Source organism: Pelodiscus sinensis, chromosome 19, assembly GCF_049634645.1.
Source record: "Pelodiscus sinensis isolate JC-2024 chromosome 19, ASM4963464v1, whole genome shotgun sequence".
Taxonomy (NCBI): domain Eukaryota; kingdom Metazoa; phylum Chordata; order Testudines; family Trionychidae; genus Pelodiscus; species Pelodiscus sinensis.
In genome coordinates this window covers 27,800,260-27,818,428 of record NC_134729.1, presented here as the reverse complement: position 1 = coordinate 27,818,428, position 18,169 = coordinate 27,800,260, and the positions used below count along the sequence as shown (strand labels likewise).

At 53.4% G+C, this 18,169-nt stretch overlaps 1 protein-coding gene across 2 annotated transcripts in view; it reads left to right on the top strand.

Annotated features, from left to right (window-relative positions):
* The first annotated feature begins 16,211 nt into the window (after positions 1–16,211).
* The window catches only part of CSNK1G2 (casein kinase 1 gamma 2), a 92,519-nt gene continuing 90,561 nt past the window's right edge, over positions 16,212–18,169 (top strand). Inside the window, exon 1 of one of the 2 annotated variants that reach the window (XM_075903219.1) lies at positions 16,212–16,486. The gene's annotated coding sequence lies outside the window, so the exon portion shown is untranslated. The remainder of the gene's footprint in view (positions 16,487–18,169) is intronic. The other variant, XM_075903220.1, reaches the window with a different exon arrangement.

Below are 18,169 nucleotides of genomic sequence, written 5' to 3'. Positions count from 1 at the left end.
CCTGGGGCAAATTGCTGTCCCTGCTCTGTGCCTCAGTTTCCCCAAGTGCAAAATGAGGCCCGTGATACAGTGCTCTGCATGCTAGAGGTGAAAACCTAGTGAAAACTATATATGTGGGTGTGGTTCATTACTAAAAGAGTGATGCATTGTGGGTAGGCAGACTCCTGTGTGACAGCAGACACCGTCCAGACCCAGAGAAGCACAGAACTTACTGTTGAAACAGACGAGGCTGACTGAAGAGGGGAGAGGAAAGAGAAGCTGTGAGGAGAGGGGAGTTCCCCAAGGTCACCCAGAGGTGCTGGTACTTAGGGCCAAGAGTCACAGACCGGAGCTCCAGCCACTAGGTCATACTGCCTCCCTATGCAAAGAGCTTTATAAATAAAAGCCAGCCGAGAGGGGACAGGAGAGCCTGACCCTTGGTCTGATGACAGCAAATGTGACACTTCCCTTTCCCCCCCAACAGTATCCCCCCACCCCATTCTCTGTGACAGTGATTCCCTGCCATTCGCAGGGGGCCAACACAGCCTCCCAGCTATTTCTAGTCCCAAAGCCACTCTGTCCCCTGGCGCCCTGTGCACAGCTCCGTGTCCTGCCAGCGCCGGGCTGCAGGGCCGTGGAACAGCCACGGTGCAAACCTGGAGCCCCTGCCGCTGACGCGAGGCACCCAAGAGGGTCCTTGGAAGCACCGGTTGTGCACAGGCTGTAAGTGCTGGGAAGAGTTTGCAAAGCCAGGGGCTGGCTCTGCTCCCATGGGCTGAGCGGGTGGGAGGGTGTGCTGGGATGTGTGTGTGTGTGTGTGTGTGTGTGTGTGTGTGTGTGTGTGCGCGCGCACGCACATGTGACTGGGTGCTCTGGGTGTGAGACTGGGTGCTCTCTGCGTGTGCGTTTGACTGTGTATGACACTGGGTGCTGCGAGTGTGTGCGCGTCACACTGGGTGCTGCGAGTGTGTGTGCATCACACTGGGTGCTGCAAGTGTGTGCGCATGTCACACTGGGTGCTGCGAGTGTGTGCGTGTGTCACAGTGGGTGTTGCGAGTGCGTGCGTCACACTGGCTGTTGCGAGTGTGCGCGCGCGTCACACTGGCTGTTGCGAGTGTGCGCGCGCGTCACACTGGCTGTTGCGAGTGTGTGTGCATCACACTGGGTGCTGCAAGTGTGTGTGCATCACACTGGCTGTTGCGAGTGTGTGCGCATGTCACACTGGGTGCTGCGAGTGTGTGCGTGTGTCACAGTGGGTGTTGCGAGTGCGTGCGTCACACTGGCTGTTGCGAGTGTGTGCGCGTGTCACACTGGGTGCTGCGAGTGTGACGAGGTGGGAGGGTCGGAACAGCCCCCGCCCTGGTCATCACTGACACAATCCAGCTTGGGACGGAAGAGCAGCTGGAAATGGCTCCCCCCATGGGGCCAGCTGTGGCGCTCTTAGGTTAATGGCGCGTGAGGCTCCGAAGTCCCAGTGGCTCATCTCGTCTGGCCTGGAGACACAGGCCCCAACCTTTCTCCCCGCCCCTCCCCGGGGCAAGCCCAGCAGTGCAGCTGGCTGAAGACAAAGGCAGCCCGGCTTGATCTGAAGCCCCAGCGACGGCCAATCCACCACTGCCCTTGGGAGCTTGCTCCGGGCTAATCCCCCTCACCGCCAAACACTGGGGCCTCATGTCCAAAGGGACGGGTCTGGGGCCCACTCCCAGCCAGCCTCGGGTTCCTGCTCTGCCGTTCTCCGCCACGTGCTGGGCCACTTTGCTCCCGGGTTTTCTCCCCGGGAAGGGCTGGTCCCAGAACCCGGGTCTGATCTGCAATTCGTTCTCCAGGAAAGTTTTGTTGAAAATGACCCAGCCCCGCACATTTGGCATTTGCTAAAAACCAACAATCAATCAATCCCCTTTCAGCAAAGAATCGCCCCGGCTGCACCCTCGTTTCACAGGCACCTCGGCCGAGAACCGAAGCGCCGTTCTTTAGCCGAACTCTCCCCGCCAGCCATCTCTGGGTCTCCCCTGCGTGCCCGTCTCCACCCTTTCGCTCTCATTTCGTACTTTGAGCTGCTCCGTCCAGGCTTCTTCTCGGGATCGGGACCAGTGTGTACAGCACTGTGTGCAGTGGGGCCCTGAGCCACGACAGAGCCTCTGGCCATTTCCACAAGGCCCATCCTCAGTTCAAAGGCTGGACAAAATCAAGGTGGCCATCAGCATTCCCTGTAAGCCGCATGCGTGTACGGCCTCCCAGGAGAGATTCCCCAGGGCTGCCCTGCTGATTAGCAGAGCGCACCCGGCTAGATTTGGGGTTTATGCTGGTGGTGCACACTTACACCTGCCTGGGTGCACAGAATTATTCCACACATGGATGGTAAAATCAGCACATGGAAGGAAAAAAAATAGAGGGAATGTTTGGGCATCAGCAGACTTATTCCCTTGGCACTGAGCCCCGTCTTAGGAGGGATGGGTCACCTGCCTCCACAGCACCTCCACGGCGATTCTTCAAGGTCACTGTGCCGTGGCTGGGATGGAGGCATAGGGGGGAGAGGGTGGCTTTGGCCTCTCGTGGCTTTGGGGAAGATCCCGGAGGGTTGGGAGCAGCACAGTTGCCCGTAGCCAAAGATGAAGCCTTACGGGGGGGTGGGGAACCTCAGGCCCAGGGGCCGCATCCAGCCCCCGGCTTGCCTGGATCTGGCCCCCGAGGCTCAGCACTGGGGAGCCTGCACTGGCGCTCCAGCCGCCTGCCCACAAAAATCTACAAGCTGGGGACCCCTAGGCTCTGGCATGCAAGGGGAATGTGGGGAGGGTCATAGAATCATAGAACCATAGAGCTGGAAGAGACCTCAGAAGGTCAAGTCCAGCCCCCTGCTCTAGGCAGGACCAATTCCAACTCAGTCAGGGACTTTTCATTTGTGTGCGGCCCCCGACTGATCTTTCTGGGGGTCAGTGCCCCCGAGCCCTGCCTTAAGGGGATCCCGGCAGCGTGTTCTTCTCACTGCAGGAGAGGGAGAAGGACCCCCCGCAGCTGGGAGTCAGGACCCTGGGGGGCTGCCCCATGGGGATCTTTCATGCCTAGAAACAGACGGGCTTGTGTGCTTTGTATCACGGCCACAATGTCCAGCCAGGCCAGCATCCTTTGTAAAGCCAAAGGTTCCTGCCGCTCTCAGATTCGTGAGGTCCAAGCTCCAGCTTTGGTGCCACGGCCGCTGCGTTGGCTGCGGGAAGCAGCCTGAAGTTTGGGGAGTGTGGGGCACGATCAGCCACACCCACAAACAAAACCGAACCAACCCCCCTCCCACGCCCACGTCCCCACGTGCCCAAGCAGTGAAGGATTTTGCCGCAGCGGCAGAAATCCTCTCCCAGCGGACAGCCGAGTCGCTCGGTCTGTGGCAGAACCGTGAGAGCTGACGCGTCCCGGGAGCAATGGCTTTTGTGGCTTCCTAAATAGGATGGAAGATCCTGTTGTTCTGCAAATCCATTTCGCCTTTGACTTCACTCCCGTCAGATAAAGGGCAGGGGGGCGATGGCATCGACAAATGGGTTTGTTTGGGATGGCTGGTTATTTTTGCTGAGGTGGGAAAAAAGGTGCTGGCCAGCAATGAGCTGTCTTTTCCCATTCCCCAGTGTTGAAACAGGCCCCCGACTCTGCAGCAGGCATGCCTCTGTTTAATCTTACACGCTAATGCACCCCCCCCTCCATATTGCCCACTCCAGGGGTTCAAAATTTTAGATTTGGTTTTGGTGAGTAGCGAGGACCTCATAGATGAAATGGTTGTAGGAGACAACCTTGGCTTGAGTGATCATGAGCTAATTCAGTTTAAATTAAATGGACGGATAAACAAAAATAAATCTGAGACTAGGGTTTTTGATTTCAAAAGGGCTAACTTTAGTAAATTAAGGAAATTCGTTAGGGAAGTTGATTGGACTAAAGAAATTATGGATCTTAAAGTGGAGGAGGCCTGGAATTATTTTAAGTTAAAGTTACAGAAGCTGTCAGAAGCCTGTATCCCTAGAAAAGGGAAAAAATTTATAGGCAGGTGTGTTAGACCAAGCTGGATGAGCAAGCATCTCAGAGAGGTGATTAAGAAAAAGCAGAAAGCATATAAGGAGTGGAAAATGGGAGGGATCAGTAAAGAAAGCTACCTTATTGAGGTTAGAGCATGTAGGGATAAAGTGAAAAAGGCTAAAAGTCAGGTAGAGTTGGACCTTGCAAAGGGAATGAAAACCAATAGTAAAAGGTTTTATAGCAATATAAACAGGAAAAAAACAAAAAAAGAAGAAGTAGGACCATTAATTACTAAGGATGGAGTGGAGGTTAAGGATAACCTAGGAATGGCCCAATATTTGAACAAATACTTTGCTTCAGTCTTTAATGAGGCTAATGAAGATCTTAGGGATAATGGTAAGTTAACAAATGGGATTGAGGATAAGGAGGTAGATATTACCATATCCGAGGTGAAAGCCAAACTTTAACAGCTTAATGGGAGTAAATCGGGGGGCCCAGATGGTCTTCATCCAAGAATATTAAAGGAACTGGCACATGAACTTGCAAGTCCATTAGCAAACATTTTTAATAAATCTCTAAACTCAGGGGTTGTACCATTTGACTGGAGAATTGCTAATATAGTTCCGATTTTTAAGAAAGGGAAAAAAAGCAACCCGGGTAACAATAGGCCTGTTAGTTTGACATCTGTAGTATGTAAGATCCTGGAAAAAAATGGTGAAGGAGAAAGTAGTTAGAGACATTGAGGCTAATGGCAATTGGGACAAATTACAACATGGTTTTACAAAAGGTAGATCGTGCCAAACCAACCTGATCTCCTTTTTTGAGAAAGTAACAGATTTTTTAGATAAAGGAAATGCAGTGGATCTAATCTACCTCGACTTTAGTAAAGCATTTGATACAGTACCACATGGGGAATTATTGGTTAAATTGGAAAAGATAGGGATTAATATGAAAGTTGAGAGGTGGATAAGCAACTGGTTAAAGGGGAGACTACAGCGGGTCATACAGACTACATACAACTGTCAGGTTGGAGGAAGGTTACTAGCGGAGTTCCTCAGGGATCAATTTTGGGGCCAATTTTATTTAATCTTTTTATTGCTGATCTTGGCACCAAAAGTGGAAGTGTTCTAATAAAATTTGCTGATGACACAAAATTGGGAGCTATTGCCAATTCAGAAAAGGATCAGGATATCATACAGGAAGATCTGGATGATCTTGTAAATTGGAGTGATAGCAATAGGATGAAATTTAATAGTGAGAAGTGTAAGGTTATGCATTTAGGGATTAATAACAAGAATTTTAGTTATAAGCTGGGGACACATCAGTTGGAAGTAACGGAGGAGGAGAAGGACCTCGGAGTCCTGGTTGATTATAGAATGACTATGAGCCGCCATTGTGACATGGCCGTGAAAAAGGCTAATACGGTCTTGGGATGCATTAGGCGAGGTATTTCCAGTAGGGATAAGGAGGTGTTAGTGCCATTATACAAGGCATTGGTGAGACCCCATTTGTAATACTGTGTGCAGTTCTGGTCTCCCATGTTTAAGAAGGATGAATTCAAACTGGAACAGGTACAAAGAAGGGCCACTAGGATGATCCAAGGAATGGAAAACCTGTCTTATGAAAGGAGACTCAAGGAGCTTGGCTTGTTTACCTTAACCAAAAGAAGGCCGAGGGGGGACATGATTGCACTCTTTAAATATATTAGAGGGATAAATACCAGGGAGGGAGCGGAATTATTTAAGTTTAATACCAATGTGGACACAAGAACAAATGGATAGAAGCTGGCTAGTAGGAAGTTTAGACTTGAGATTAGACGAAGGTTTCTAACCATTAGAGGAGTGAGGTTCTGGAACGGCCTTCCAAGGGAAGTAGTGGGGGCAAAAGATCTATCTGGTTTCAAGATTAAACTAGATGGGTTTATGAAGGGGATGGTTTGATGAGATAACATGATCTTGGTAACTAATTGACCATTCATTATCACAGGTAAATATGTCAATGGAGGGATGATAGGAGTTACTATAGAGAACTTTCTGGGTGTCTGGCTGGTGAGTCTTGCCCACATGCTCAAGGTTTAGCTGATCGCCATACTTGGGGTCGGGAAGGAATTTTCCTCCAGGGTAGATTGGCAGAGGCCCTGGAGGTTTTTCGCCTTCCTCTGTAGCATGGGGTACAGATCACAGCTGGAGGATTCTCTGCATCTTGGGGTCTTCAAAGTATTTGAAGACTTCAGTATCTGAGATATAGGTGAGAGGATTATTCTAGGAGCAGTGGGTGAGATTTTGTGGCCTGCACTGTGCAGGGGGTCAGACTAGATGATCATAATGGTCCCTTCTGACCTTGGGGTCTATGGCTGCGTCTATGGCTAAAATAAGGAAGTCGCCCCTCTAAAACCATGAGATTGGCTTAAAATATCACAAGATGTTTGTAACAAATAATGAATATTTGGCTCCTTTTTTATTTGCTGCCTGGTCCCCTTTTCAGACTTCTCTCCTCAGCCACCGGGCGCAGAAACGTTCTGACTATTTGAAATGAACGGTGGGAGTCTCACACGATCACGGGACTCCAGGAACTGGGGCTTGAAGAAGAACACCGCCTATTATGAGAGTCGTGAAAGTGGGAAACACGGCCCACAGAGGCCTGGTGTTTCCAAGGGGCTAACGGGAGTTAGGCGTTCCCCTGGCAATTGGGCGCCTAATGCCCTTAGGCTGTTATGGAAGGATCCGCAATCCAACCCTGTGATCTAGTGGTTCCTGCAAGGGAGCGTAAGCTGCTGGCCACTCCACTCAGCCCCGCTGATGTAATCTTAGTCAAATTGCTTCATTTCTCTGGCCCTCGGCTTCCCATGGGGGTGAACACAATCAAGCTGCCCTTCTGGACTCTTATGACTGTTTATTAATAAACCACAGTAGCATTGAGATTGGCCCCACTGTGCTAGGTGCTGTACAAACACATAGTAAGAGAAAGTCCCTGCCCCAAAGATCTTGCAGCCTATGTAGACAAAGGGTGTGGGACAGGACCATCATTCCGTTTAACTGCTGGGAAACTGAGGCACAGAACAAGCAAGGGGCTTGCCCAAGGTCACACCGGGAGTCTGTGGCAAAGCCAGGAAAAACTGTACACAATCCTGAGTCCTCAGCCAGTGCCTTAATCACAAGCTTGTCCTTTCGGTCATGAGTTGGCTACTCCAGTTAACCCTTCTGTGGCAAAAAGCCGCACGGTCCTGCATGCACAAGAATCACTTTAGCTCCCACGGAATGCAGCCACCTCTGGAGAGGAACGTAGCAGCTCTTTATCTGTGCAGCTCCTAATATTAAAGGGAGTGATGTGTGTGAGTTAGGGGAAGAAGGGACCCCTAAAATTGCAACCCGAAGGAGTCAGCATTCTGAAAAGGCCGCTGGACCTTTAAACCAGCACATAGCAGCTAAGCCTGTTAAAATACTGAAATGTGCCTCTAGCCTCCGGCATTTAAATTGTGCTGTGGCCATCTAGACAGTGCTGACCAAGGCAACGCCCATGGCGGCGGCTGCTCCCGTCTGTGGGACAGCTGCACATCCCGATCTGGGCCTGCAAGGAAACCCCGCGCCCTCGCTTCATTGCACAACAGCTGCCTTAAAGCTGGGGCTGTCCCCAGGAAGGCAGGGTCCATGCACGCCCGCCCGGGCTGCAGCGTGCTCAGGAGGGAACGACGGATGAGCCGGCAGCACAGAACTTATCCTCTGGGTTTCTCTGCCCAACAAGCAGAGCAGGGAGGGGAGTGGAGCTCTCCGGCGGCTCTTGGAAGCTTCCAATCCTAGCTCCGAGCAGGTGTCAGTTCCAGGGAGAGCAGCAGCGGCTGATCAGCAAAGGGCCATTCTCAGTGTGGTGGGACAGGCTGTGGCCCCTCTTCCCTGGATCCTGCACCCGACAGCACGTCAGAGAGGTGGCCGAGTTCGTCTGTATCTCAAGCAGGCCTGTGGCACCTTAGAGACTCAGGGTCTGTCTACACTGCAAAGTTAATTCGAAATAACTTGAATCGCGTCTATACATGGAAACCGCTATTTCCAATTTAATTCGAAATAGCAGAGCGCTTCATTTGAATTTGGGAAACCTCATTCTACGAGGAGTAACGTCAAATTCGAAATAGCTGTTTCGAATGAAGTGCTGTGTAGACACTTAATTCGAAATAGGGGGCCTCCGGCCCTTCCCAGGGAGCACTGGTGGCCACTCTGGGCACAACCAGGAAAACTTACTCTCCTCTCCCCCAGTCCCAGAGCCATTAAAGGGGTAGACCCTGGCCACAGTGCCTGTGCCAGCTCCAAGCCCGCCAGCCCAGAGCCAGCAATGGCCACCGGGGTCCCTGACCCAGTGGCCCCAAAACATGAGCCAGCAAGCCACTGGAAGCCAGCCCTCCACCGCTCCCCAGGAGCAGTCTGCCAGCTCCCAGGAGCCTGCCAGGGGCTGGAGAAGGCGGGCGCCTTCCTGGTCTAGGGTGGAGATCATGGACCTTATTCAGGTTTGGGGGGGATGCCCCCAACGTCCATGATCTCCGCACTAGACGGACGAATGCAGCCATCTGTGGCGGGATAGCTGCCAGCCTGGCCACCACAGGCCACATGCGAACCCAGGAGCAGATTAGCATGAAAGTCAAGTTGGTCCAGCAAGACCCCCAACCCTGAGCCCTGAGCTTCTCCTCCCCCTTCTTCCCCTTGCTTCCCCCTTCCAGCTCCCTGCCAGACTTCCCCCTCCCCTCTTCCACCCTCTCCTTTTCCCAGTCTCCCCAGAGGTTCATCCGCCCCCAGTTTTGTTCAATAAACCCAGTTTCTATTTTTGAACATACGTGTCTTTTGTTTGACATCAGGAAGGGGGGCTAGGGAGGGGTAAGTGGAAGGACGTGAGAGAGGAATGCGGCAAGAGCCCCCGGTGGGGAGGACCGGGGAGGCTCTGAGGGGTGGACACTCTCCCTCAGGGCCTCCTGGATCCTGACAGCCCCCCGATGGACCGCCCAGATGGCAGCCTGCAGCAAGTGCAGCCGGGCTGATGGCAACGACCCCACGAGACGCACCGGCCCGCCCAGGGGCAGCTCTGGCTCCATGTGGCCGAGTGCTGTGGTATCCAGAGTTCGGGCACTCCGGGCACTCCAAGACAGGACTTTGGGCTGGAGCAGCTTCCTCCTGTGGAAGTCACACCTGGAATTCTCATCCTCATCTAGGTATTGGTGCTGTGTCCAGGGAAACTGAGGCATGCACCCAGGGTTACCACAGGACAGTAGAAATTGCATGCAACATAGCAGATACAATCCCCACTTTGTCCCACGGAGAAACTACCAAACTGTATCCGGTGAATGGTGCATTTATTCCAGCAACCCAGACACTGAGAGGCCAGCAGTAGCTGCTTCAGAAGAAGACAGCAGAAGGAAAGGCCCCTGGGGCAGGAGACCTGGCATGACAGCAACAGGGGATGTTCCTGACCCTATCTTACTCCTTAAACCTGAAGGCTGTGTCTACATTGGCAAGATTTTCCTCCTGTCTACATTGGCAGCGAGTATTTGTGCAGGAACACTGATGTTCTACTGTATGAAATTAGGGCTTCTTGCGCAAATACTCTGACGCTCCCGCTCAGGGATAAGCCCTCTTGTGCAAGTGTTCTTGTGCAAGAGGCCAGTGTAGACAGGTAACATCAATTTCTTGCGCAAGAAAGCCCGATGGCTAAAATGGCCATCAGAGTTTTCCTGCGCAAGAGAGCATCTACACTGGCACGGATGCTTTTGCACAAAAGCACATCTCTTGCGCCAAGGCACATGCCAGTATAGACGCTCTCTTGCGCAAATACTTTTAACGGAAAAACTTTTCCGTTAAAAGTATTTGCGCAAAATCATGCCAGTGTAGATGCAGCCGAAGGGTTTATCTCCCTGCCAGACTCCTATTTCATAGTCCTTGCAACTGGCGCTTTGCAAGTTCTCACAATCGATATAAAAGTTCCAAAGATTAACTGCTTTTGTATTTCCTTTTAGCTGTTTTATCTGAGTGGATGGGTCAAAGTGGATGGAGGAGGCAGTCAGAGCAAGACCCTTGTCAATGTTTAGTAATTAACCTTATAGGCAATTGATGTTGATTTGGAAAGGACAGTTTGAAAGGGAGTTAAAAACCAATCCCTTTGCATGTATTTACACACCCAGTGACACAGCTGAGCCATAACTAGGCCAAGTTCTATTCAATCTTCCACTGGCCTTAGCTCTCCTGAATCAATGAAAGCCTGAGCAGACTGCAGCAAAATAGGGACGTGGGTTTTTCAAACTGGCAGCCGCATGATTTTGTTGTTTTTGTTTAACAAAGCCTGGGTGCCTGCCGGTCTCATGGTAGCAACCAGACTTCAGATGAAACCCAACAAAAGCTTCAGCGAAAGCAAAGGAACCTTCAAACAGGGAATGAAATCAATGGATCCCTGAGCTCTTTTCATCGCCCCATGAATGAGCACCACACTTCAAAGGCCAGAGAGGGCGGGAAAGGAATTCTGCCGTCTAGCGCTGGTCCCAGGATGTTGATGGACAGGTGATGCAAAGAGCCACAAAGGGCCAGGAGAGACGGGCCCTCCATTGAACTGCTCCTCACCTGCAAGACTCGGGGCAAGTCCACACTTACAACACTGCAACTGCAGCGATGCTTCCCCGCCCATGGGAGAGCTCAGCTAACCCAGCTCTGCCCGAGGCAGCAGCCGTGAGGACGGGAGGCAGGGCCGAGGTGACCAGGCGACTTCCCATGGGACCTGGAACAGGTTGTGAAGCCTCAGTGCTGTAGACACTGGAGCTTGTATGTCGCATGACTCCCATTGATTTCGATGGGGCTGTTCCCGGCTGGGCCTGTGTGTGCACACTTGTGTGTCTGCAGGGCCCGGCCTACCTTAGAGCTGAGCGAATAAGTCCCCACAAACCATGCCACCGACAGTTTCTCCCTGGCCGCAGGTGGTCTCTTCGCAGCTCCTAACTTTCCAGAACTTATTCATCCATCCGTTACTCCCCAGGCCGTTGGTGTGAGTAGTGACAATGTAGGCAACACTGCCCAGCGGGCTGTGCCCAACGCCTGGCATCTGGAATTCAGACTCCGGGGATGGGGGTCCATTCTGCCGGGGCACTGATGGCACGCCGTGGGGCCTGTCACCTGATTGCTCTGCGCAAAACCGAGGCTCCGGTTGTAAGTGAAAACCTCGTTTTCTGTGGTGACTGGCTCAGATTTGGGCTCATGCGTCTGCCAGCGAATACCGTCACTCGGATCTCTGTGGGCAGGCTGAAAGGCTGGGTTGGAGACTGACACACTGAATTACGGCTTGTGAGCTCTGCTCTCAGTCCCCAGCTCTGCCATGGACTCCCCAAGTTGCTGCTCCACCCTGTCCCTCAGCGCCCCATCTTCGATATGGGGGGAGGGTTTCTCCTTGCCTCTAGAAACAAGGAGCAGTCCTGCGATACCATGGAGACTAACAAAACCATAGCTAGCAGCATGAGCTTTCATGGGCAAAACCCACTTCTTCAGATGAACTGGAGAGAGAAAACAGGAACCCAGAATTTATAACAGAAAAAGAAGTGTGTGGGGGAGAGGACAGTTCAAACCCAGGGAAACTGTAACATTTACAGATGAAAGTCAATTCCTTTGTCTCAGTAGATTATAAGCTCTTTGGCACAGTGGCTTTACCACAGGAAAAACTTTAAAAAAAATGAATAGTCCTGCAGCACCTTAGAGACTAACAAAAAATGTAGATGGTGTCATGAGCTTTCCTGGGTTGTGCCCGCGAATGCTCATGATACTATCTGCATTTTTTTGTTAGTCTCTAAGGGTATGTCTACACTACCCCGCTAGTTCGAACTAGCGGGGTAGTGTAGGCATACTGTAATTGCAAATGAAGCCCGGGATTTGAATTTCCCGGGCTTCATTTGCATAAGCCGGGCGCCGCCATTTTTTAAATCCCGGCTGGTTCGAACCCCGTGCCGCGTGTAGCCGCGCGGCACGGGGTTCGAACCAGCCGGGATTTAAAAATGGCGGCGCCCGGCTTATGCAAATGAAGCCCGGGAAATTCAAATCCCGGGCTTCATTTGCAATTGCTGTATGTATGCCTACATTACCCTCCTATTTCGAAATAGGAGGGTAGTGTAGACATACCCTAAGGTGCTGCAAGACTATTCGTTGTTTTTTGAAGATTTTTCAGTTAGGGTAGGTCTACATTAGCCCCCTAGTTCGAACTAGGGAGGCTAATGTAGGCATTCGAAGTTGCAAATCAAGCCTGGGATTTAAATATCCCGCACTTGATTTGCATCGTCCCGGCCGGCCGCCATTTTTTTTTTTTTTTAATTTACAAGTCCGGACTAACTGCTTGCATCTACACGCGGCAGGAGGAATAACAGGTAAAAGATTTAGGGGCTTTAATTCAAAATACAAAACTATTTCAAAATAGCACATCCACACTGAGTGGACTCTGAACCGAAGTTAAGGCTGGCCGGAACCAGTGCCGGCAGGGCATCAGGTTAGGACTTAGTGTGTGGGGCTGCTGCCTGAGGCTAACTGAGCTCCATGCTTAAAGGGACCCTACCCCCACCCCGGCCAGACAGTTCTCAGGGTTCCCCACTTGCTTGTCTACCTTGATGAGGGACAGCAAAGCAGTCCTGTCTTGGAGTGCCCTGAGTGCCCACACTTGGGACACCACAGCACAAATGAATCATGTTATGATGTAAGCATCCCACTATTTCGAATTTGGTGTTACTCCTCGTAGAATGAGGTTTACCAAATACGAATTAAGGATTCCACTATTTTGAATTAAATTTGAAATAGCGGTTTGCATGTATAGACGCTATTAAAGTTAATTTGAAATAACGGCTGTTATTTCGAATTAACTTTGCAGTGTAGACATACCCAGTGAGAGTCACGCCTTTCCTTGAGAAGTTTATAATATAGAAAAAACTAGATTAGGGAAGGAAGAAAAACACAGGCACAGAGAACAGAATGTGAACCAGCAGACCAGTGGCAAAACTCAGGTTTCACTCCACTTCAATTCCTCTCCAGTACCTAACATAACATAAGAACGGCCATACTAGGTCAGACCAAAGGTCCATCTAGCCCAGTGTCCTGTCTGCCGACAGTGGCCAGCACCAGGTGCCCCAGAGAGGGTGGACCGAAGACAATGATCAAGCGATTTGTCTCCTGCCATCTCTCTCCAGCCTCTGACAAACAGAGGCCAAGGACACCATTTTATCCCCTGGCTAATAGCCTTTTATGGACCTAACCTCCATGAAATTATCTAGCTTCTCTTTAAACTCTGTTATAGTCCTAGCCTTCACAGCCTCCTCTGGCAAGGAGTTCCACAGGTTGACTACACACTGGGTGAAGAACTTTCTTTTATTAGTTTTAAACCTGCTACCCATTAATCTAGTATCCACTAGGCCGCACTGCCTCTCCCAAACCCATCATCCTGCAGACTGATCCACACAGGTATGCCATGCGCCTGCATGAGGCCCCACCAAAGTTAGGATCAGGCCTGGATTTTTAAAGATCTGTCTTCTGTGCTGCTCCTAAGAAATCCCTGGCACACTTACGGCACATTCTGCAGAAGTGGCATGTCCTACACCTTGCCAGCTCTCAGTCATTTGATATCTGGTGTTTTCCGTAAAGCCCTCGCTCCCTGAATCACGTTATGATGGGAGCATCCCCATTTCCATTTTTACATAAAGTCAGCAGCTCCTCGTGGTTTCTGAAAAAGCTTGAAAATGTGAATCCTAAAGAGTCAACCACCCCACGGTAAACAGGAACCCCGCCCTTATTGTTTGTTAATAGCTCCTGAGTTTTACGCTCATATCATGACTTTTGGGAGCCTAAATGATGATTTTTGAACACTTGGGGTCCTCAGTGGGCAACCTAGGCTAGCGAGTGAGCTGCATGAATGGCCCTCCTTTGTCTCAGTAAGCCTCAAGGTTGTGGTAACTAAGATGATCTCCTGGCATAGCACAGGTTTGCTCTCTGTGCTGGTGTACTGAGAACGTGGACTGGGCCGGTTGAACGGTGGCAGTGCTGTGATTGGATGCACAGGGAGCACATGGTTCTCACAGTCAATGTTGTGTGCAATCGGCACGCACCTCTGCATGGACCCTTGCTTTACTTTAGTAATACTGGTAGGAAAAAACCTACAGACAGAAACCAGCAGGATCTGGCAACCCTGAAGCTATGTCGATGCTGCCCCCGTTTTGCGCAAAAAATATGCAAATGAGGCAAAGTGTGGAATATCACTGTGCCTCGTTTGCATAATTAACAAAGCTGTTTTTGTGCAAGAGGCTTTTGCGCAAAAACCTTCTCTTGTGCAAAAACGGAGCCTCATTAATTATGCAAATGAGGCAGTGATATTCCAGACTTTGCCTCATTTGTCTATTTTTTGCGCAAAACGGGGGCAGCGTCGACATAGCCTCAGGGTTGCCAGATTCCGCTGGTTTATGTCGACGCTGCTCCCGTTTTGCGCAAAAAATCTCAAAAAACGAGAGTCTGGCCAGAGGCAGGGTATGTATGGCCATAGATGGCTGGTGGATAAACAGACTGGGATTATGGGGGTGGAGGCAAGAGGATGAGCTGGGGGCTCTAGCTCAGCCTGGGCAGCAGCTCCACTAGAACCAACACAATGGTGCCACTCACGCCAGGGCTATTAGGTGTCACCCTGAGCAGGCCCAGGAGGTGTTGGGGGGGGGGGGATTCTACTGGAGGAATTGCACCGTGTGGACGTTTATGGGGGTGCCATGAAAGGGTGACTGCCCTGTAGATGGGTGCTAGGCTGAATGTGCCTCAAAGGGGGCTATACAGGTACCTGCACTGTGGGGGGCTGTGCCGGGGGGGATGGGTTAGGAGGGGGCTGCTCTGCAGGGGGCTGTACCGGGAAGGGGTCTCCGGGGGGGGGGGGGTCTGGGGCAGGAGAGGGCTGTACAGGGAAGGGGGGTAGGGCAGGAGGTGGCTGCTCTGCAAGGTGCTGTGCCGGGGGAGTCTGGGGCAGGAGGGGGCTGCTGTGCAAGGGGCTGTGCCGGGGGGGGGGGTGGGGCAGGAGGGGGCTGCTGTGCAAGGGGCTGTGCCGGGGGGTGTGTGGGGCAGGAGGGGGCTGCTGTGCAAGGGGCTGTGCCGGGGGGGGCAGGTGGGGGCAGCTCTGCAAGGGGCTGTGCCGGGGGGGGTCTGGGGCAGGAGGGGGCCGCTCTGCAAGGGGCTGTGCCGGGGGGGGGGCAGGTGGGGGCAGCTCTGCAAGGGGCTGTGCCGGGGGGGGGCAGGTGGGGGCAGCTCTGCAAGGGGCTGTGCCGGGGGGGGGGTCTGGGGCAGGTGGGGGCAGCTCTGCAAGGGGCTGTGCCGGGGGGGGGTCTGGGGCAGGTGGGGGCAGCTCTGCAAGGGGCTGTGCCGGGGGGGGTCTGGGGCAGGAGGGGGCCGCTCTGCAAGGGGCTGTGCCGGGGGGGGTCTGGGGCAGGAGGGGGCCGCTCTGCAAGGGGCTGTGCCGGGGGGGGGGGCAGGTGGGGGCAGCTCTGCAAGGGGCTGTGCCGGGGGGGGGCAGGTGGGGGCAGCTCTGCAAGGGGCTGTGCCGGGGGGGGGCAGGTGGGGGCAGCTCTGCAAGGGGCTGTGCCGGGGGGGGGGTCTGGGGCAGGTGGGGGCAGCTCTGCAAGGGGCTGTGCCGGGGGGGGGTCTGGGGCAGGTGGGGGCAGCTCTGCAAGGGGCTGTGCCGGGGGGGGCAAGTGGGGGCAGCTCTGCAAGGGGCTGTGCCGGGGGGGGGTCTGGGGCAGGTGGGGGCAGCTCTGCAAGGGGCTGTGCCGGGGGGGGGTCTGGGGCAGGTGGGGGCAGCTCTGCAAGGGGCTGTGCCGGGGGGGGCAAGTGGGGGCAGCTCTGCAAGGGGCTGTGCCGGGGGGGGGTCTGGGGCAGGTGGGGGCAGCTCTGCAAGGGGCTGTGCCGGGGGGGGGTCTGGGGCAGGTGGGGGCAGCTCTGCAAGGGGCTATGCCCGGCAGGTTCCATGCACCGCGGGGGGAGGGGGCGCTGCCGCACGCGCCGCCGCTGAGGCCCCGCCCACGAGCCAACCCTCCGCTGAGAGGCTGCGCGCGCGGGCGAAGAAGAGTTAAAAAAAGAGGGCCGGATGCAGGGGCGGGGTCGGGGCAAGCCGCAAAGCGCGGCGCCATTGTCGCAAACCCCCTCCCCCGCCCTTCTCAGCAACCTATTCTCGAAGGCGCTTTACGCCAACGGCGCTTCGCCGCCTCCCTCCTTCCCTCCCAGCGCGCTTGCGCCGAGCCCGGCCGGGCTGGAAACCTGAGGCTCCGCTATTCACGGAGGGGCTTACGCCGCCGGCGTAGCGTGCGCCGCAGAGGCGGCCGCGGAGCCGTACGCCGCTGGCGTAGCGCGGTGCCCGCTGCTCGCGGAGCGTGTGGCGGGGCGGGGGGGGCAGGGAGAGAAGAGGCTTAAAGAGACAACGGCGGCGGGAGGGAGCCCACAATGGAGCGGCTGGCGGGGGGCCGGGGGGCTGCCCCCCGCCTCTGAAGGGCCCCGAGGAGGTAAACGCCTCGCGCGCGGGGGGGGGGGGGGCTGCCCTGGTGCTGCGCCCCGCGCCCACCCCCGCCCCCTCAGGTGGCCCTTTTCGGGGGGGGGGCAGCGGGGCTCCCGGCGGGGGGGCTGGGGATTGTGCCCTCAGGGCAGTAGGAGCCCCCCCGGCCGTGGGGGTAGATGCCAGCGGGGGGGGGGGGGTTGCTCCCATCACTGGCGTGGCTGTTCTGTGGCGTTTCCATGCGAAGGAGCAGCCCCCCCGGGGGCCGTGTCTCGGGGGGGTGGGGGGGCTGCTCCTCGGGGCGCAGGGTGAGCCTGGCCGAGTTGTGCGGTGCTGTGTTGTTGTGAGCCCCTCCCCACCCACAGGTCCGCGCAGGGTGATGCTGGGTGGAGTGTGCGCGGGGGGAGGGAAGGGGGGGTCAGAAAGGGCTCCCTTGGAGGAGATGGGGGGGGGGGCAAGGCTCTTGGTTAAAATCGATAGCTTGTGAAAAAGCACGAAGGGTTGGGAGCAACAGGAAGAATACAGCCCCCACCCAAAAGAGGGTGAAGTTTTAAACGTTTCCTAAAGCAGCTGGGGGGGGGGGGGGACTTTTTTTTTAAAAAAAGAACCCCGCTAGCGAATGGCAGAGGTTTTCAAAGCCGACCCTCGGAGGTCTCTGCCTCCTGCCTGGTGGCGCTCAGACTAGAATCTAGGGAGAGACAAGCTGTTCAATAGCGAGGGGGGGGGGACTTGTGAGAAAGGGGGCTTGCTTCTACCAGGGGCTGTGTGGTGTGATCGAATTGGGGGTCTGCCACATTGCATGTCGTTATTAAAATGAAAGTTAAATTATTAAACCTTTCAGGTTGTCATGAAATTAATAAATTATAAAGAAATTGGAGGTAAGTAGGATGCTGGCCAAGCTGCATGCAAAATAACTGTAGAGGAATAAATCTTTTGCACGGGTATATTTGGAAATTATTGCATTAACTAGCCCATTTGTCTTCCCTCCATACAACAAGTGGATGGATTTCTGGATGCAAACTGTAAGAAGTGTCTGAGTTTGCCTGCCAGCAACATTGCCCATCCATGGTGCCACACGCAGGCTTCCCCCCCCCCCCCCAAAGTACTGACCACCAGACTGAAAGATTTAAAAACAAGGCCTGGTGTAACAGATTGAAACAAGGTTTAGTGTTTGCCAACATGTCTGAAAAAGAATCACTCTAAATGAGGGCAGGAAGCTTCCATTGGGTTAATGTAGGAAGGCAATCTTTTCTGGCAGTGAAGACTTAGAAGTCCATTAGCATGAAAGATAGAAATGCAAACAGATTGATCCAAATTCAGATCTGGATGCAGCCTGAGTCAGTGGAGTTTTCCCCACTTAGCTAGACCTGGATTCTCTTTGCCCCATCCCTCTGCTTTTTGTCTAAAGGGGATATTCCATCTACTCTAGTTATGACATAGTAACTGCTGCTGTATACTGGTCTCAGAGGGGTAGCTGTGTTAGTCTGTAACTTTAAAAACCACGAGTAGACCTGTGGCACCTTACAGACTAACAAAAATATATAGTAAGAGTCTTGGGATTTGATAAGCCCTGTAATTAGTTTGCAAACCTAGCACTTTTTTTAAAAATCAGGCTGAGCTTTTTCTATATAAAATAGATATTTCCACTTTATTTATCCTTGCATCAAAATGGGTTAGGAAATAATAGCTAGCA